Source organism: Euleptes europaea, chromosome 8 (genome assembly GCF_029931775.1).
Source record: "Euleptes europaea isolate rEulEur1 chromosome 8, rEulEur1.hap1, whole genome shotgun sequence".
Lineage (NCBI taxonomy): Eukaryota > Metazoa > Chordata > Lepidosauria > Squamata > Sphaerodactylidae > Euleptes > Euleptes europaea.
In genome coordinates, this window is record NC_079319.1 from 64377276 (window position 1) to 64399610 (window position 22335).

A 22335-nucleotide genomic window follows, 5' to 3' on the forward strand; every position below is an offset into this window, starting at 1 on the left:
TAAGGCAGCTTCATGTGTTCAATAACACTGGCTTCGATAGATTTAGAAGGGGATCATTATGCTTAGGATTGTGCTGTACATATGTGTCAAGGGGCCACAAGACTCTTGTTTTGCTGCAACAAACACACATACAATGACCTTGCTGATAGCTGATGCTTGGAAGTTTCTAGTACTGGCAGACTCCTAGAGGGTGCTTTTCACACATGCCAAATAATGCACTTTCAATCCATTTTCAATGCACTTTGCCGCTGGATTTTGCTGTGTAAGATGGCAAAATCCACTTGCAAACCCTTGTTAAAATGCGTTGGAGGTGGATGGAAAGTGCATTATTCGGCACGTGCGAACGTGCCCAATGACTTGGAAGTAATCCCTCACATGCAAACCCCCACACAACTATGTGGGTTATTTCAACCTAGGCCATATTTCACTTCACTTGGGTGGTGAGTTGTGTGGAAGGCTGAATTCCAGAGAGACCAGCCCACTCGTGTGAAAGCTGTTCGCACTACATTTGCCACACGGATGAATTTCTTCTCCTGAGTTCCAGGTGGCAGCTGGGAATTATCCCCTAGGTAATGTAAAGCTAGCCCTGACCTGGATGGCCCAGGCTAGCCTGATCTCGTCAGATCTCAGAAGCTAAGCAGGGTCAGCCCTGGTTAGTATTTGGATGGGAGACCACCAAGGAATACCAGGGTTGCTGTGCAGAGGAAGGCACTGGCAAACCACCTCTGTTAGTCTCTTGCCATGAAAACCGCAAAAGGGGTCGCCATAAATTGGCTGTGACTTGAAGGCACTTTACGCACACACAATGCAAAGCTACACATTAAACCAGCTGGAGATAACACAGATGTGCTGTCACTGATAAAATTCCAGGTACAGGAGGAGTGTGAACTCATCTTGGCAGACGGTTTTCTTCTTCCCTCCCTTTTTGCCTGAGTTGTATTACATTCCTGCTGAATCCTCCAGGCTCTGCAATAAAATCCTCCTTCCCCCCAGATTTTTTTTTTTAAAGAGCCTTCACTTTTTTGTCTGGAACTTGTCTTATTCATCTTCCTGCTCCCAATTAAATTAAGGCAGCAGTTTTGTACATAATCTCCCCATCACCACCACCTCGGATCAGGCTGGGGTGCATGTGAATGACAGCTGACTCACCCCTTCGAGATCAACTTTCCTCAAAGCATCAAGCAGCATCTGCCCTCCCCCATGTACACAAACAATACATCTAGAACAAAACAGAGAAGCGCAGGTCGTGGCAAACAATGCAGGGGGGTGGGAGGGAGAGGAAGAGACTGAAAGCCTCCTGCAGGGCAATGCAGGCATCAGTATGGCTAAGTTTCAAGTTATGGTTTGCTTACAAAAGATTACAGTACAAAAAAAAAAAAAAAAAAAAAAACATACCAGGAGGAAAACAGCTGAATTGGCTGTTCTGAAGGGAAATGTGCTGTGTTGCCTTTTCTCACAGGAAGAATCCATAGTCTCCCTCTTGCCAGATGGATGCTGGATGCTGTTGAGGAAGGGAGGCACACTCTAGAGCGTAATTTTCGGCACCAGTTAGCCTGGGTTGCTGGCTGTGGGTAGTGTGCCATCTGGTGAGTCAAAAGAGTAAAAGAGAACCAGTGTGTCCCGCAGCTGCAGTGTTGGACTTGGAAGACAGGGGTTCGAATCCCTGTTTAGCCACTGAATGCCCTAGAGAAGATCCTTCTTTCCCCCTTCCTCAGTATCCCAGGGTTGGGGGGGGTCACTCATTTGATTGCACATATATGGCTATCATTAATGGGTAATGCATGCATTTGACTGGCCAAAAAGTTCTATTAAAATTTCAGGTTTCACACAAATGCATGTTTTTTTAAATGTGTGCTTGGATCTCAACTATTGACCAGAACGAGGTTTACTTAACTATGGCTAGCTTGTGAACATTATATTTATGTACATGCCAGGCTGTCATAAACCTTGACTGGGTCCACACATAATTAGACACTATGTTCTTATAATCATTCACTTGATTTGAGGAGATAACAAAGAAAAATTCAGGAAGTCAACACATACTTTAGGAAGCTAACACAGGCTCTTCTTTGGGGCAACTTCAATGCACAGCAGAAGTAGGCTAACTGGCACTTGACTCAAAGTAGTTGTCACTAGTTTATTTTAGTTAGTTGGCTCATTTAGTTATAGGCTACCATTCGCTTAAAATGTCCACAAGGTGCCACAAGGGGGTGGGAGAGCCAGAGTGGTGTAGTGGTTAAGAGAGGTGGTTTGGAGTGGTGGACTCTGATCTGAAGAACTGGGTTTGATTCCCCACTCCTCCACATGAGCAGTGGAGACTAATCTGGTGAACTGGATTAGTTTCCCCACTCCTACACAGTGAATCCAGCTGGGTGACCTTGGGCAAGTCACACTCTCTCAACCTCACCTACCTCACAGGGTGTCTGTTGTGGGGAGTGGAAGGGAAGGTGATTGCAAGCCAGTTTGATTCTTTCTTAAGTGGTAGAGAAAGTCGACATATAAAAACTTTCTTCTTCTTCTTCCAAGAAAAGACAACAAAAATCAATTAAAATACTATAAAAACCAATAAAATACCATTTTTTTTAATGTTGCAATTCCCTTATCATCCCTTTCCTTATTCATCTAACTTGCTACTGGTTAACTAAATTGACAACTAGACTAATGTAGCCCTTTCTTATTAAACAGAGAAGGGTTCAGGCTTCCCCATCCACCTCCTAAAGAATGTTATCCAAATAACACAGCAAAAGGGTGAGTAATCTCAGAGGAGAAAAGCCCACAGATCTGTCAGTGTGAGAAAGGAAGAGGATGGTTGTCCTATAAGGGAGACAGAAGATCTCTACCTAATAGTAGCAAAGCATAGATATGTTAAATATGTGATCCATGCAGATAGCCAGACCCAGCAAACTAAGATTTTGGCTATAGCTTGAATGATATTGCAAAAAGAATTGTGTGGTAACGTCAATAGTAATAGACAAGATAGCATCTGCCATGCACCATTGGGGAAAGTTCTTGTATTTGAAAAAGCATACCGTGCAAGTTAGCTTCTTATGGCTTATCTCATATCACTGCTGTGGAGGCAAACATAATAAAGATGGTAAAATATTTAGTAATTTAAAAGCCCTTTGTAAGTGATAGGAAGCAACCGGTCAACAGTGATGGAGGCCTGTATGGAGGAAGGAATGGCAAGGGTGTGGCAGCAATATCATAGGAAAAAGAAGTGAAGACTATTGACAACAATTCATAAAAAGCCAAAGGATATGCTTCATCTCTAACTTTTTTTAAAATTCCAAATCAGGAATTTTATGACCATTGTGAAGCAATACATTTCACACTATTTTCTTATGAAACACATCTGACAGCCAAACTTCAAAGAATTAGCTACAGCAAGAGTGTATTTCATAGAATCATAGAGTTGGAAGGGATCACCCGGGTCATCTAGTCCAACCCCCTGCACAATGCAGGAAACGCACAACTACCTCCCACACACACCCAGTGCCCAGAAGATGGCCAAGATGTCCTCCCTCTCATCATCTGCCAAAGGTCATAGAATCAGCACTGCTGACAGATGGCCATCTAGCCTCTGTTAAAAACCTCCAGGGAAGGAGAGCTTACCACCTCCCGAGGAAGCCTGTTCCACTGAGGAACCGCTCTAACTGTTAGAAAATTCTTCCTAATGTCTAGATGGAAATTCTTCTGATTTAATTTTAACCCATTGGTTCTGGTCCGACCTTCTGGGGTAACAGAATGCTGTCGACCAAGGGCATTTTTATGAAGGGAACAGGGTTGTAGTTTTAGTGTCTGTGTAAATAAAAAATGCATTTTTATTTTATTACATTGCTTTATTGTATTCTGTATTGTGTTTATTTGACCATTCATTGCATGGGTTTGGGTTTTGTAGTTCACCTTGAGTCTCAGTGCGGAAGTCAAACCATAAATGAAGTAAGCAGGTGTGCCGCTTGTTTCTTTTGGCTGAAGTGTCCTTAACACATCCAAACCAAGTGAGGTGCCAGAGAAGATGGCCCCTTTTAAAAATTCAGCCTCGTTTTCTTCATACAGGAAATTATGTGGGGTTCTATGATGAAATGGTTCCATGCGCCAAGTCTAAATTTGTCATTTTCCCTTTGAAGTATGCTGGAAGAAATATGACCATGTGAGCAAGGGTGGTTGTATTTTTGAAGAACAGGGCATGCCCCATTTCACAACAACAACAACAACAATAGTGCAGTATAATAGCCTCAATTGTACAGAAACACACAAGTGTGGACACCACATAATAGCTGAAAGCAAATCTTTTTACTGGCCCTTCTTTAACAGCAGTCCAAAATACTAATATTTGGGATATGGGAAGTTTTACTTGTCCCCTTGTACCCATGCTAAGAGACACTGAATTTGCTTAAAGTCTGGGTACCAGACTGCTAAAAAAGATGGTAACCCTTTTGCTAAGACATTGGATACTGACCCATCCATCTTCTTTGGTGGTGGCACCACGTGTCAATGGTGGAAGTTCTGCTTGGCATGCAGAAGATCCCATCTTCAATCTTTAACACCTCTAGTGGAAAGGATCAGGTAGTAGGTGATCTGATCTCTGTACCTGAGAAGGTAACTTCCTATATTCTATGTCATATGTTCTACTGTGTACCTCTCTGTTAAGTAGAGAAGACCACATATAATCATACTGGCCCAAGATGCATATACAAAATTCCCATAAATATGAACCATGACTGTCTTTAGAAAGTCCATTAAAGAAACAAAGGCAAGCATGTATCAAATGCAGGGATGAGCAGGGAAAAGCAGAAGAAACAGGCAGCTCATTATGGAGTTCTGGGGGGGAAATGACACTTTCAATCAACATTCATCAGTAATCTCGAAACACTAGTATGTCAGAAGTGGGTGGTCCAAAGGACATTCAATCCTGAATCACCCTAAAAAGTTTTGAGGGATGAGATTCGGCAGACGCAACAGTGGCAGAAAAGAGTCTTCTTTGCTACCTTAACTTTGCCACATAGACATTCCGCACGTCAAGCAAGGGGCCATACAGGCTATCTAGTCCAATCCCCTGCTCAATGCAGGATAAGCCAGAGCATCCCTGACAAGTGTTTGTCTAGTAGCTGCTTAAAGAACACCAGTGAGGAGGAGCTCACCACCTTCCTCGGGAGATGATTTCATTGTCAAACAATTCTTACTGTAAATAAATAAATAAATTGTAATATCCAGCCAGTACCTTTTCACCTGTAATTTAAACCTATTCTTGTGAATCATATCCTCTGCTGGCAGCAGGAACAGACCCCTGTCCTCCTCTAAGTGACAGTCCTTCAAATACTTAAAGAGAGCAATCATGTCCCCCCTCAACCTCCTTTTCTCCAGACTAAACATTCCCAATTCATCCCCCTCATTCTTTCCTCGTAGGGCTTGGTCTCCAGACCCCTGATCATCCTCCTCGCTCTTCTCTGTACCCGCTCCATTCTGTCCACATCCTTTTCGAAGTGAGGCCTCCAGAACTGCACACAATGCTCCAGGTGTGGCCTGACCAATGCAGTGTACAGAGGGACTATGACATCTTGTGATTTGGATGTTATGCCTCTGTTGATACACCCCAAGATCACATTACCCTTTTTTCTCACTGCATCACACTGGCTGCTCATATTTAACTAAGGGTCCACCCATATCCCAAGATCTTGTTCACACACACTGTTACCCAGATGTGTATCCCCCATCCAGTATGAGTGTTCCTCATTTTTGTTAATCAGATGTAGAATTTGTCACTTATCCTTGATGAATTGCATCTTGTTCAAATCCTCCCACTTTCCCAGTGTGTTCAGATCTTGCTGAATTCTACCGCTATCTTCTGGTATGTTTGCTGCTCCTCCCAATTTGGTGTCATCTGCAAATTTAATGAGTAGTCCCTCCACACTCTCATCCAGATCATTTATCAAAATACTGGAAAGTACCAGGCCCAGAACCAAGCCCAATGGCACCCTACTGGACACCTCCCTCCATTCATATGAAATTCCATTAGCAACTACTCTTTGAGTGCAGTTCTCCAACCAGTTCCCTATCAGCCTATCCTAGAGTCCAGTCCATAGTTCTCTAGTTTACCCATCAGAACATCATGGGGAACCCTGTCAAAAGCCTTACTGAAATCTAGGTATACAACATCGACAGCATCCCCTCGATCCGCTAAGCTCGTCACTAGATCAAAGAAGGAAACAAGGTTTGTCTGGCAGGACCTGTTGGGGACAAATCCATGCTGACCTCTCTGGATCACCAAGTTGTCCTTCAGATGCTCACAGACTTTAAAGTCTGTCCCAGTATCTTCCCTGGGACAGAGGTCAGCTGGCCTGTAGTTTCCTGGATCATCCCTCCTCCCTTTTTTGAAAATTGGGATAACATTTGCCCTCCTCCAGTCTTGTGCCATGTCTCCCTTCCTCCTAGAGGTCTGGAAGATGATGGACAAAAGCCCCCTCGAGTCTCTCTCTCCCTGGTTTGAGGGGGGGCTTCAGTGTGTCCTCACGTTTTCCCTCATTCATAAGATCGGTTAGGTCTATTTTGATGCTTGCTCAAAACTGGTTTTCAAATGGTGACTTAAAGAATGCATTTGCCTGGTTGCGAGTCCGATGCAAAAGGGGAAATTCCACCCCCTCCTGCTCATTATGCATAGCTAGCTGCCTCTGTCCCTTTCCATGGTTTGCAAACTCCCAGGTGTCAGGTGTTGCTTTGCATGTTTGCAAAGGTGTTGCTTTGCAGTGTTGCTTTGCAGTTGTGTTGCTTTGCAAACTTCTTAGCACCTGCCCTGCCCTTTGCATGTTTGCAAAGGTGTTGCTTTGCAGTTGTGTTGCTTTGCAGTGTTGCTTTGCAGTTGTGTTGCTTTGCAAACTTCTTAGCACCTTCCCCGTCCTTTGCATGTTTGCAAAGCTGTTGCTTTGCAGTTGTGTTGATTTGCAGTGTTGCTTTGCAGTTGTGTTGATTTGCAAACATCTTCCCACCTGCCCCGCCCTTGCTCTCATCAGCTGTTTGTCGGGGCTGGGAGCTTTGTGCTGGGCAGCAAGCTCTGCTCAGAGATGCACATTAAGGGTGGGGGGACCCCTTTCGGGGCCCATATCTCAGCCCCCCCCGACTCAATCTTTACAAAACTTGGGGGGTCTTTCAAGAAACGTCCTTTGAAGCTCCGCTGAAAGTTTGGGACCTCTACCCCCAAAAATGCCCCCCCAGAGCCGCGGAAAGGCGTGGTTGTGTTTTTAATGGCTTTATTCGGCCTAATTTTTTTCCACGAACTTTGAATTCCAGCCGAATTGCATGGACCCGAAGTGGGGGAGTTCGGACTTCGGCATATCCTGAATCTAAACGGGCTGAATTCAGCCGAATCTGAACTATACTGAATTTTGTTTAATTCAACAGCCCTAATTAAAATTTCTTCCACCAGTCTAACAAATTTGGTACAGAAAACTAGCTGGATCGCTGTGTGATCTGGCCAGATTTCAGAAAAATCCAATGTAAAATGGGTAAATCCTAGAATTTTAAAACATTTGCTTAACCTCTGAAAGTTGGTAGAGAAAGTCCTTTGAGTATAGAGAACACTGTCTGAAAATGTCACCCAAATTGGATGGAAAACAACTTCTAGGCCGGCAGACGTGTTTTCCATTGAAATCAATTAAAATATATGGGATTAGTCTGTTCATTTTGATGATCATTCATTTTCAATTCAAAAACAAGTGGAACAGATAGAACTTTTCCAGTTCAGTTTCTCATAGATTTTCAAATGAATACTTCTCTGTATATATTAAGTAAGATCTTAGGAAATGATTACTACAGGCACTTACCAGCTGGTTGAGGAGGCAGACATGCTGTATAAAAACAGAGTATTATCTTCTAATGATAGGAATACATTTGGTCTCCTCTCTCAAAACATGAACATAAAGGTCTTGTGCATCTCAGTGGTTATGTTTCTCAAACAATAAGGACATTCTAAAATTTAAAAAAATGGTTTAAGAAAAATGTAAGGTACTTTACGTTTTCACTCCTTTTGACATTTTGAACTTGCATATAATTGAGGCTCCTTGTAGTTATATCTTCTTTAAGGTTGCAAGGCACAGCAACTGGTAGAAAATGAGGGAGACCAGGATTTACTGGGGGTGGGGGGAGCCACCAGTATCCATGGTGGGATGACCTTCCTTATGGCATGACCATGAAGTGATGTCATCATGCCAGGGGGGATGGTGTAGTGTTGCCCCCAAACTCTATAGTTTAAATATAGAGTCAAAGTATTGGGCCCAGAACCGAGGCCAATGGCATCCCATGGGACACCTCCCTCCAGTCATACGGAAATCCATTGACAACTACTTTTTGAGTGCAGTTCTCCAACCTAGTTCTGGCCAAATGCAAGAGCATCACCCCATATGATGACATCATTTCTAGTTTACAATGGAAGTGGCATCATTGTGCTGGATGATACTGATTGCCCCCCATTTCACCTGCCATTTTCCTCCAGCATCCCAGTTGAGTGGCGGAGGGCAGAGCCAGCAGGGCTCAGGAGGTCCCCTGCCACTAGTGAAAACCTGGCAACTCTAACCTTGCTATCTTAGATTTTTCTCCTTCAAAAGAGCATTGCTTTTTAAACCCAGTCCGCCTCCTCTGCAGGCTGAGAGGACAACAAGGTATATAAATATTTTATATACATTTTTCCCATGACAAATGGCCATGCTTCATATAAACCAGTTCTTATCAAACATTTCTATTACTGTAGCGCCCCCCTCCCCCCATGTTTAATTTTGTGGTTCCCAGAGAAAGAGGTGGAATAAAAGATCAAGGGACTGTAGCTATGTGAGGCCCAAGTTATAAGTGATGATGCAGCATCAAACTGCTGCAGTTGGCTGGATCCTAATTTACCGATTGGGTCTTTCTTCCCTTCCTCCTTTCATAAGAACATAAAACAGGTCATGCTGGATCAGACCAAGGCCCATCAAGTCCAGCAGTCTGTTCACACAGTGGCCAACCAGGTGCCTCTAGGAAGCCCACAAACAAGACAACTGCAGCAGCACCATCCTGCCTGTGTTCCAAAGCACCTAAGATAATAGGCCTGCTCCTCTGATCCTGGAGAGAATAAGAATGCATCATGACTAGTATCCATTTTTACTAGTAGCCTGAATAGCCCTCTCCTCCATTGAACATGTCCACTCCCCTCTTCCAAGTTGCCATCCATCACCACATCCTGGGGCAGGGAGTTCCGCAATTTAACTATGTGTTACCATGGGGCAGAGAGCTCCACAATTTAACTATGTGTTGCAATGGGGCAGAGAGTTCCACAATTTAATTTCAGCTTTTGAGAGTCTCCCCCCCCCCAATTCTGCTCCAAGGGATAGGGGAATGGTATGGGGGTCTGCAGTGGGAAGGGAAAGTTGGCAAGAATCATAACCGCTCCTCACGGCTTAATTAAGGCATGCTGAGGCTACAAGTTATGTCGATGTCAAAAGGCCTCCACTGATATTTTTATTTTTGAAGCTCCTCATGATCCAGGATCCTAAACACTAATTGTTTTAGCTTGTGTGTGAATCTAGCCCTGCTGCTCCTCCACCAAAGCATAAGTGTTGTTCCGTTTTGGATCCAATCCAGCATCTACATTGTTTGTGTGGCGCATAAGATTATCAGGAAGTCTTTAGCTTAAACCGTCGAGCATGACTGTACTTATAAGATCCTTAACTCTTATTTGAAATGGTTTGTATTTTCAAATTCAGTGTCCCTGACTACCATGGTGACATCTATTGTTATTGATTACATTCAACACACAACATGAAATACACATTTCATGACAAGTCTACTGCACTCTGTTGAATACAAAGTGACAAGCAATGTTATAGTGGATCAAATAGGACTTGCAATGACTTCAAAATAACGTTAAACGTATTTTGGTTCACACCTTTTATTGTGCACTTATTTCAGTAACTTTACATTATCTTCCTCAAGTCAACCCTAGAAGCTCGATTCAAAGATTCTATTTTTCCTTGGGTTTGGTGCCAGTCTTTAGGTGAAAGACATTTCAATGTAAGATATATGTCTGTGATGTTATGGTATTCTCTGCCTTTTTATAGAGAGCCAGCGTGGTGTAGTGGTTAAGAGCTGTGGACTCTAATCTGAAGAACCAGGTTCGATTCTCTACTCCTCTACAGGAAGCCTGTTGGGTGATCTTGGGCCAGTCACAGTTCTCTCAGAACTCTCTCAGTCGTCGTAGAGTCAGGCAATGGTAAACCATCAACAAAACCTCTCTTGCTTTGAAAACCCTGTGGGGTCACCACAAGTCAGCTCAGCTATGACTCAATGGCAAAATCATACACATTCATTTTTCATCAGAAGCAACTTATGCTGAGTTCAATGGATCTTATTTAGATATGCATAGGAATGCAGATTTAGAATTCCATTTTTGTATTGGCTGTTGAAGTATTGGTTGAAATACTGAAAGGCCAAAACAGCCCTGGAACTTGCCATGCCCCCTTTCCCTTCCAGCATGGTGTAGTAGTTAAGAGCAATGGTTTGGAGTGGTGGAGTCTGATCTGGAGAACCGAGTTTGATTCCCCACTCCTCCGCAATGAGTGGCGGAGGCTAATCTGGTGAACTAGATTTGTTTCCCCACTCCTACACATGAAGCCAGCTGGGTGACCTTGGGCAAGTTACAGCTCTGTTAGAGCTCTCTCAGCCTCACCTACCTCACAGGGTGTCTGTTGTGAGGAGGGGAAGGGAAGGTGATTGTAAGCTGGTTTGAGTCTCCCTTAAGTGTTAGAGGAAGTCGGCATATAAAAAGCAATTCTTCTTCTTTTACTGACAGAAACCAAGGCTTGAAAGCTGGCAATGATTTAGTGCCTGGCAATGGCCACTGAGGGCATTTGTGTCATAAAGCTACAGGTGCCACTTCTATTGGGTGTGGGGGGGTAACCTGCAATGATTTTTTTAAAAAAAAAACTTCAGATTTTTCTGCAAATTCATTAGTAAACACGTTAGTAAAAAGAGCTGTCTTCTCTATCCATGGCTGCATTTAAGTATCCACAGATTTGGCCATGTTGCGAATTAGATGCATTGATATTTTAAAGGCAGTCTCTGTAGTTTCTCTATACTACATATCATCAGAAGGCCCAGCCCACATAAAGCTGCAGATTAATCCCACCATTATTTCAATTACATATTAGTCCTATACATTAAACAATATTTTATATATATATATATATATTGGTTAAAATTTAGGATGACCTTCTAGGAGGTGGTTTAAATATTTTTTTCTTCTTAATGAACATACAGAAAGTTATTACCCCTACTGATCATGTAAGGCATGCAACGGTGCAACATTATACTGAATACATAATCTAAATATATTAATTATATTATCCTTGCATCCTTTTATATAATTTAATGCCATGGATGTGCAACTGGCACAAAAACAGGATTAAATTTTAATAACAACATTTTAATGACATCTTTCAACTTGGTTTATGTGGTTGTGAATGAGGGCGGCCGCAGTTTCATTCCATGTTTGAAGAAACCATACAAGAAATTAGAATGTATGCATCCAACCATAGGATTTGGCAATGTTAACCATTAGGCTTCTCCAGGAAATAAGATTTTCAGGCAATTTTGGCAGGGTTAGAATTCTTAGGAAGGAAGAAAAAGGGGACACTAGGGGCAGAGCTTTTTCAGCAGTGATGCCTCACCTTTGGAATGCCCTGTGTGTGTAAAGTGCCATCAAGTCGCAGCCGACTTATGGCGACCCCTTTTGCGGTTTTCATGGCAAGAGACTAACAGAGGTGGTTTGCCAGTGCCTTCCTCTGCACAGCAACCCTGGTATTCCTTGGTGGTCTCCCATCCAAATACTAACCAGGGCTGACCCTGCTTAGCTTCTGAGATCTGACAAGATCAGGCTAGCCTGGGCCATCCAGGTTATGGAATGCCCTACCCTGTAAATATCTCCTTAATCTGTGGTCCATGGTCTCAGTGTGGTTCATCTAATGACAATGCTTCCTTTGCACTGACTCAATGCCTGTGACTTGCCAAGAGCTACCTTAACAGTGGCATTTAGGAACCCCTCAGTGTTTTAAGAAGAGAAAAGGCAGATCTCTACATTTCTCTATAGGCATCTCAATTTGGCTATAAACCACATACTACATATTAGCAGGAGAGAGCTTACATGATATCTTGGAGGATCTGAGGCTAAGAATTCAACAAGCACCAGTATCTAGAAAGCTTCCCATTAACTTAGATCTGGAGTATGCACCTTTTCAACTCTATTGGTTTAAATGTGTTGGTTCAGTTAATAGCAACCTCAACAAAAGAAACGCAAGTCATTTAGTAGGCAAGCCTGGATGCTTTTCAGCATTCAAGCCTCAGCCAGTGATGTCTTCCTGATGTGTCAGGTTAATGCAGAAGTGGTACTTCGACAAACAATCCAACCTGGGCAAAGACATGATTACGAACAAATGAACAGTAAATTAATTGGGTAGCCCAGTTAATTTGGAGTTCTGGTAAAGAATACTGATCCTGCTTAAGGCTTATTGTTGTTCCTACATATAAATCTGTGTTTAGCACTAGGTAGCCCAATAGTTGCTAGGAGCTAGAAAAGCATTCTCAAAAGATGGAGGAATACAGTATTATATTTAATGAAGATATTACTAAAAGTTATGAACTTTTCCCCTCAAATATTCAAAAACTCATTGAACAAGGTGTAAATATTATGATTTGTCATGGCTCATGTTAGCACATTTCCTACCTGAGCTGATTGGGGGAGCATTTTTTCCTTTGCCTCTTTTAGGGGTGAAGCACATCACCTTTGGGTGTTACACAGTGTAATAATATATTACATAGACGGAAAGCATAGAGTAAATAATTTGGAATTGGCCATGGGGTGTTAATGGAGGGGAGTTGAGAAAGTGCTGCTGCAGATCAGCCATGAAAAGTTGGCGCATTGTAGTGCCATGTAAGGTTGTGCAAAAAAAAAAAAAAACAACAGTAAATTTTGGGTTTGGGTTTATTGGGCCTGATTTTTCAGTAAACCAGAATACGCCGAATACCCATACTGGTAAATTTTGGCATTTGGCTTATTATTGTGTTTGCTGAACAATTTGGGCCCATTATAGTCTATGGGGATTTTTCAAAGCTCTTGTGGGGGCATTTTTGAAGGTAGAGTCCCCAAATTTGCAGCGTAGCTACAAGGGACTCTCCTGAGACAGTCAGTAAAGTTTGGTGAAGTTTGGGACAGGGGGTCCAATTTTAAGGGCCTGCAAAAGGGTCACCCCCATCCTCCAGGCCTTTGTGAGCTAAGCTGTCCATCGGTTTTCAGGTTCAGAAGTTCAGCGTTGCTGAGGACTGACGGAAAAAGCTGATTGACAGGCTGGTGCCTCAAAGTCTGGAGGGCTCCCTTCATATCTGGGGCACATAGCATGATGCCCATGCAAATTAGCTTCCAAACTGAGGGAAAAGGCTTAAATGCAAGACAAATAACGCACGGAAAACATTTATTTTGGTGGCAAATGACATCCTGTGAACAGTCCTTTATTATGGTCATCAAAAATCTGATTTCAAGAGATGGTCACAGTGCAAGGAAACAAAGCCTCTCTGTGGGGCAACCTTCAGTTTCAGAGCAGGTTTTCAGGGGGCCAGCCAAACTCTCGACCGTGGGGGCTGTCTGAAGGAGATTGCTCATCCATGCGCGTGAGGGAGTCTCCTTCAGAAGCCTGCTGGTCAGCAGCTGTTGAAGCCAGTTCTTTTTAGTTGTAGGGTATATCCCTCCGGACAGAACTTGGTGAACCCCATCTTTTAAAAAACCCTTATGCTTGATCCAGATCAACCCACTGAAAGGTTGGTCAGACCAAGTTGGCTCTGACTACATGACCCTGACCTCAAAGGTGCCCCAACTATGTGGCCCTAACAAAACCAGTGAAAAAAAGAAAGACAAATGGGAGAAAGCACAGAGGCACGTAAAAGGTAAATAGACGACCCCCAAAAAGGCCTAATTTGTATTCAGCTTTTTTGGGAATCGCCTATTTGGCTTCCTGCAGACCCCCAGGTTTTGGTGTTCAGTAAACCCAAAGCTCGAAAATTACCGAAACAGCTGATTTCAGGTTTATTTTTGGTTCAGGTTTATCGATATGCTCAGCCCTAGTGCCATGCCATGCCAGAATCTGAGGGAATAAATCATCACCAAATGTACAAATACCAAAGCACTTCCTAAAATAGACCCAGTGCCCTTCCACTCCCTACATCAGACAACCTGGTCAGTTACTATGCAAAAGAATAAATAGGCATAAAACTGACATTCAAAGTCACAATAGCCAAAAACCAGTGGGAGAACTTTTTAATATTCTAGGACATTCCATTGCTGGAAGAGTGGCAGTTCTCAAATATGGAAGCTTCAAAGAAAGATTACAGTGTAGGATTGCTGAATTTGAGTTCATTCACAAATTCAAAACAATGCCCTCCCCCAGGGCTGAATAGAGACATAGGATTCTTATCTCACTACCAATGCTAATTGTCTGCCCCTAAGCATTTCTCTCCTGCTGTAATAAAGCTGGTTACATTTTGCATTGTACCTCTGCATCCTCATTCTTTTCTTCGCAACACCCCTCCCAGACTGGGATATAAGGGCTCAGAGATATAAGGGCTCATTTGTACTTTTATCTGATGAAGGGAGATTTGACCCTTGGAAGCTCTTACCCCCCAAATCTCGAAGGTGCTAATGGACTTGAATCTAGCTGTTCTACTGCAGACCAACATGGCTATCCTCTGAAGCTGTTTAATTCAGCTATGTGACAAAATGTTTTTTTTAATTCAGCCCCTCTGCTGATTAAAGGAGAGTAAGATAAAAACGTGATAAATAGGTAAATGGAGATAGCGTGGTTGGTCCTTTGGGATGTTGGGATGCAAGACTGTGGAAGCAATCCTAAGCAGGTTTGCTCAAAATTAAGTCTAATCTTATTCAATGGGGTGTACACCCAGGAAAGTACCCTTACAGCCCATTCCTGATCTCTGAGGACGAAAGTCCTCAGGAGGCCAGGAAGGGGCTGTGCTGGCATTGGGGCCCCCTGAGCAGGCTCCCTGGCTACTTATACCACCGTGAGTGGCCCCAATGCCGGCGGGGAGGCCCAGACGCCAGTCTCTTGGTGCTGCTGTGGAAGCACCACCCAGGGATGCCAGATGGGCCTTCTGCCAGCATCCCACCAGCACAAATCCCCACACGGGCATTCTGGGGGGTGTCTTGGCATCCCGAGGGTGTTCCTGGGGCATGCCGGGGGCAGAGCTTCCTGTAGGCAGTTTCCTGTCCTTGTTTGGTCCAGAACACTGGGGTTGAGAACAGTGTTGCTGCGACTGCTTTTTAGCAGGTGTAGCATCCCTGTTCTCTATGGGGCAAAAAGGCCCATTTTTTTAAAAAAAAAAAGCCTTTTAAAGGCTTTTTAAAAGCTTTTGATTAGGGTTGTCAATTTGGTTCATCCCAAATCGAAAAACAGCCGAATTTCCCCTGATTCCGCGGTTTTTAGTTTGGATGGAACCGAACTCAAAAAAGGCGGTGAAACGGGGAGCCGAATTCAGCAAGTTTGGGGTGTTCGGTGAATAAATTTGGCAAATTCGGAGTTCGGTGCAGCAGCATAACTGTCGGTTAGTAAGCAGCATTCTCCTGCGGCCAATTGGTGGCCAAGCTGGGTCTTCTTCCCCACCCTTAATGTGCATCTCTGACAATGGGGGTTTGCAGTTAGCAGAGCTTGCTGCCCACGCCCAAAGCTCCCAGCCCCGACAAACAGCTGAGCTGCGGGGAGCAACGGCGGGGCAGGTGCAAAGAAGATGGAACAGAAGACATCCACAGTAAGACCCATTTTGGGGCTTTCCTCTATAATTTTTCTCCTGTGTGTGTGGGGGGGGGAAGCAGAGTCTCTGTGTGTGTGGGGAGGGAGCAGTTTCTGTGGGTGGGTGGGGGAAGCCAAAGGGGGCTTTCACCTGTTCTGCGGGGGGGGGTGCCCCCTGATGGAACAGAAGTCATCCACAGTAAGACACATTTTGGGGCTTTTCTCTATAGTTTTTCTCCTGTGTGTGTGTGGGGGGGGGAAGCAGAGTCTGTGTGTGTGTGGGGAGGGAGCAGTTTCTGTGGGTGGGGGGGAGCCAAAGGGGGCTTTCGCCTGTTCTGCGGGAGGGTGCCCCCTGAGTCTCTCTCTCCCTGGTTTGAGGGGGGGGGCTTCAGTTGTGTGTCCTCAGGTTTTCCCTCATTCATAAGATCGGTTAGGTCTATTTTGATGCTTGCTCAAAACTGGTTTTCAAATTGTGACTTAAAGAATGCATTTTCCTGGTCCTGAGTCCGATGCAAAAGGGGAAATTCCACCCCTCCTGCTCCTTATGCATGGTTGCAAACGTGTTGCTTTGCATGGTTTGCATGGTTGCAAACACATTGCTTTGCATGGTTTGTATGGTTGCAAATGTGTTGCTTTGCATGGTTTGCATGGCTTCAAATGTGTTGCTTTGTATGGTTTGCAAACTTCTTCGCACCTGCCCCGCCCTTGCTCCCCGCAGCTCAGCTGTTTGTCGGGGCTGGGAGCTTTGGGCGTGGGTGGCAAGCTCTGCTAATTGCAAACCCCCATTGTCAGAGATGCACATTAAGGAGGGAGGACCCCTTTCGGGGCCCATATCTCAGCCCCCCGACCTAATCTTTACAAAACTTGGGGGTTCTTGCAAGAAGGGTCCCCTCAAGCTATGCTGAAAGTTTGGGACCTCTACCCCCAAAAATGCCCCCCTCGGAGCCACGGAAAGGCGCAATTGTGTTTTTAATGGCTTTATTTGGCCGAATTTTCCCCTGAACTTCGGATCTCATGCCGAATTGCACGGACCCGAAGCGGGGGAGTTCGGACTTCGGCATTTCCTGAATAAAAACGGGCCAAATTTTGCCGAATTCGAATTTTACCTATTATTTTTTCAACAGCCCTACTTTTGATGGCCATGAAATGACTTCGGAGACTCTGCGGCAGCACCTCAGCCATGTCGTCCCTGGCTGCCAAAATCTCAGGAATGGGTTGTTAGGATCATAGCCTTAGAAAGGAATATCTTTGCTGGGAGAAATTAGAACACTTGAAATCGCAGCCAGATTTCCTATGGAAATCACTGCTAAAGCTTGAGGAAATAATTGCAAAATGAAATTTCTCCAGCAGGTTTTCCATATGCCTAATTAAAGGAAAGTCTTGTCCAAGATTGAAACAGATATTTGCTGTAAATCTTCTTTAGATTCTGTCCTTGAAAGTCAATGAAGTGAAAAGAACAAGGGACATTAACGTCACATAGCAATAACTAATTATTCAAGACAATGTGGGTGGCAAAACCTGCAAAATATGAATAAATAATGAACCTAATCAACATTTTATTACATTACAAGCATTTGTCTGTCCAACCTGTTTAAAATTGCACAAGGGAGTGGGGAATCTTCATTTAGAAATTAGCAAAATTAAGAAAAGCCAGAAACATCCTGCCAAAGTTCTTCTGGAAGCTGGTATGAGAAATGGGCAAGAGGAAATCAAGATTGCATTGCTTAAGTTGCAATTCATTCAACATGCACTTTTATATAGCTTCTCTTCTATCTGAAAAAGTGGCAGCTGTGACTCATGAAGCCTCTGAAAGATTCCACCTGGAGGCTGGAACCAGGATATACATTGCGGCTTAATCTCTTCCAACACCCTTCGAGCATTCCGTTTCCTTTCCCTTCCAGCTGGCACAAACATGGAAGAACACATTAGCAGAGTAGTAAGACTCCATTCCGTGAATTCACTAGTGCATTGAGCCCTGTGGGGCAAAAACTCAACTGTGTGGAGGTACAGAACAGCATTTTTTATTGTCCAACACATGGGCAGCCCATTCCTGAAGAGGGGGCAGTTAGTTGATGGTTAATTTGGTTGCCATAGGTTGGATCACAACAATCATGAATGGGAGTCACATATTTTAGTGGAACTGAAATTCCTTCCTTCCTCCCTCCTGCTGCAGCCCATTGATCTTCCTGGAATGCTGCTCCTCTGCTAGGGTTGCCAGGTCCCTCTTCACCACCGGTGGGAGGTTTTGGAGGTGGAGCCTGAGGAGGGCGGGGTTTGCCATAGAGTCCAATGTGGCCAAAGCGGCCATTTCTCCAGGTGAACTGATCTCTACGGCTGGCGATCAGTTGTAATAGCAGGAGATCTCCAGCTAGTACCTGGAGGTTGGCAACCCTATCCTCTACTAATTTCATGAGTAGAAATTATTGTTGGGATCAACCACCTTGAACATTACAAAAAAAGTCAATTTTTACAATATTCTAAAATGAATTGCAGATGTTTTACATACCAGCATCTAGGTACTACTTTCCTGCAGCTATCTTTGCCTCTTACGGTATATCCACCCAACAGAAAAAAAAAATAAGGAGTTATTTTCCTTCACACTCCCGGTCTTTTTGGGGAGGCACACCGAAAGTAATGTGGCTGGTCTGTTATTCAAGCCCTGTCATTTTTGTCTATCTGACTCTTAAAGACAAGAGTGTTTCTGTTCCTCAACACTTACAGCCCATTCCTGAGCCTCAAGGATGAAAGTCTTTTGGAGGCCAGGAAGGGGCTGCGCCAGCATTCATGCCCCCTGTGCCGGTGCCCATGCCACTTACTCTGTGCAGGGTGGCACAGACACCAGCAGGGGGACCCAGACGCCATTCACACAGGGACGCCGGCTGGGCCTTCTGCCAGCATCCCACTGGAGCAAAGTTCCACGCTGGTGTCCTCTGAAGCATTCCCGTGGCATGCTGGGGGTCTGAGCTGCAAGAAGGCAGCTTCCTGACCCCTTTTGGCCCAGTATGTCATCACTGAGAGCAGCACTGCTGGTGAAGCCTCGCTGTTTTCAATGAAAAAACAAAAAGCCAACAAAAGGCTTTTTAAAGCCTTTCGGCAGCCAGGGAACAGCTTTGTAGATGTCATGGCGGTGTTGTGGCCACACCATCCCCGGCCGCTGAAGGCTCAGTAATGGGCTGTCCACTGGATTACAAATGCAGCATATATAACCCCTCCCCACAGTATCCACTGTTCTAGACAAAAAGTTCCATGCATGTGCCAACTTAGTGAGTGCTTCCAACTGATGAATCATGTTAGCTGTAAAGGCACAAAAGCAGCATAAACACTTGACATTTAACTGATTTTAAATGATGCATGCCTTGACTATCATGACCTTGGGCATATTAATCCAAGCAAGCCAGTGAATTGTGAGCCTGCACCAACAGCAGCTACCTGGCCAGCCACCATGCTGGGTGCTTCCAACTGCATAGATACAAAACTACTCAAAATAAGCAATCAGGGCCATTGTCTGCAGTGTCAGCTTGAGAGAAAATAGTGGTGGCAAAAAAAAATTTTTTAGACATTTTCTTTGTGAAAACGGAACCATCAGGAAACTGTTTCTTCACACGAAATTGTTTTGAGCTCTTTTTAATTCATACAGGCCTTTATATCTTCATTTACAAAAATACAATCTCCTTGTTTTCACCTCCTTTTTGTTAGGCATACATCTAGATGTTCTACCTTAAAGTCGTCATAAGGTTTTGTGATACATAGACTACAGCGATTAATAACTATTAAAGGGTGTTTCTCTTTGATTTGTGATTTAACACTTTATTGGCATGTATTTATGGAGTATAATTCTAAAATGAGAGAGAAAGAGAGTTGTATGTGTATGTCCTATGATTTGCGTTAGCCAAAATACTTCTGTTATCTCTTCTCCACTAGTAGCCGTTTCCTTCCATGAACATTTTCACAAGTGACAGAGCCCCTTTTAGTCTGGGATACATGACCCACAAACATTGTTATCACAAGACAGAAATGGAATGTAAATTCTAAGCCATGTTGATTATTCAAATTGCAGACATGGAGCATGCAAAAATGTTTGTTAGATCATGGGGGTGGGGTGGGGACAGAAGAAAAACATTGAAATGTTGTTAACTGAAAAGGATAGCTAGGAAAACATGGGATCAAAATGTAGAAATGGAAGAGCTTCCCCCTCCCCCTCAAATTCAGGCACAGCACATTTTTTCTTTAATTATCACCACACATTAATTGCATTCACTAAATTTTTAATAGTCCACAACAGCTTGGGAAAGTAATGCAGAGAGCAAGCCATGCTTATGTTCATATATTACTATGACTGATGCTATTTATTCACAGTTTAAGGAGATAGTCAAAGAGCTGATCTGCCAATAAATGTCAGTCTAGCCCAGAGGGACATCATCTTGCAGGATTTAATTCTTGCTCTTCGTGCTAGATTAAGTCTGGTGTTTGCTAGAAGGCATGTTCCAATTGGGGGCGAATCTCACACATTTCTCGGTGGAGATTACTAAACATGCAAGGATGTTTTTTTCGTGCTAGACTAACCCTTTTACAGAGAACTTTAGAGCAAAGAATGTGTTATGCTAAGGAGATTAATTTTAGTGCATTGAGAAGGACGGGTTTCCCATTCTTATGTTCTCCTTTCAAATCTGTATGCACGTTCATGTCTCGAGATCCTGAGTAAGGATGGATAAAAGTGTACTTAGTAAAGATGTTACCAAATTTCATAGCAACTCAGGTTAATTTAAGAGTCCACGATGCTTTATGGCTTTCCCAAACTTAGGAGGAAACAGTAGTCAACCTTTCCCCCCAGCCAGCGTGGTGTAGTGGTTAAGAGCTGGGTTTGATTCCTTACTTCTCCACATGAGTGGCGGACTCTAATCTGGAGAACCAGGTTTGATTCTCCACTCCTACACATAAAGCCAGCTAGGTGACCTTGGGCTAGTCACAGTTCTCTTACAGCGCATTCCTGAGAATCGGCATAGGGGAACGGCGGGGAGAGGGCGCAGTCAAGCTGCCTCCTAAAGCCGTTCCACCCACGCCCATAAACAAACAAAAAAAAGCCTTTTTGCTGTTTTTTTGTTTGTTAAACGGGGCCTTTTGCTTCATAGAGAACAGCAAGGCTGCGCCTGCTAAAAATCAGGTGCAGCAACGCTGTTCTCGGTGCCAGCATAATGGGGCGAAAGGGGACAGGAAGCTGCCTACTGGCAGTTTCTCCCCCCAGCCTGCCCCTGGAATGCCCTGGGAATGCCCCCCCCCATGCTGGCACTGCAAGTCTCCACCGTGGTCTGCGCCACAGGGAGAATGCGCCGGTGGAGGAGTGGCACGCAGCGGCGCTCAGTCACCAACGGAACTGCCCTCGCCGCCAGCATAAGTGCATCTTGTGCTGTGATTAGATGCACTTACGCTGGCGGCAAGGTCACACCTCCTCCTAAGGGGAATTGCCAAAATTCTCAGGAATGCATGGTTAGAGCTCTCTTAGCCCCACCTACCTCACAAGGTGTCTGTTGTGGGGAGAGGAAAGGAAGGCAGTTGTAAGCCAGTCTGAGACTCCTTAAAGATAGAGTAAATCGAGATATAAAAACTAACTCTTCTTCTTCTTGATCTTCTTCTTCTTCTTCTTGTTGTTGTTCTTCTTCTTCTTCTTCTGTGTTTTAGTCAAGATAGACAGAGCTTTTTTAAAAAAAACTGACCACCAATAACTATGGCCAGCACATTGTTCAAATTCCATATTATTCAAGAGCTTTTAACACACTGAATGCTACCTAAATATCCACACCTAAATAAATGCACAACATAGTTGGCTTCTTTGGGACAAAAGTGTGTCAAATAGCTGGAATTATCTTGTTGCTGTGTCTGTAACTCATCTTATGTAACCTGCATTTGACTTGTGAGTTTAGAAGGCTTCACTGGAAGATTGCCAATCTCAGGAATTCACTGGTATTTTAAAACTCATAATGATCTTTACTGAGGATGGTGAGGATTTCTTTTTTTCTACAAGGGACCTTATTATACTGATTCTACCAGTTAGGAAACAAGTACAAAAAGTGCTATGCATATGCAAGGAAGTCCAACACAGGCAACTGGGGTTCTCTGTGACATTTTCAGTGCCATAGCTCTACTTGAAAAGTAAAGCCAGCTTGCAGCTGCTTTTTGCCCAGTCCAGAATTCTATCATCTCATGTACCAGAGAAAGCCCCTGGGGTCATAATTATTTGACTTATCAAATTGATCAAACATAATTTTTTACCATTCATTCCTTCTTTGTACCTGCAAAGTTGGATGCATCCTTTAAATGTCAGGCATCAAATAAATTGCATAGCTTGTTTTTTGCATCTGTTTAGTCAGAGGTATCTGTTTTATAGCTGATAACAAAATTAATCTCAAGATTACCTGAGCTCATGGACTAACACTAAAGGCACAATAAGACACCTAAGCAGTAAGTCTCAGCCCAAAATCTCATAGTTTTTGTTTTTACTATATTCCTTTTGAAATGGAAGCAACAGAGG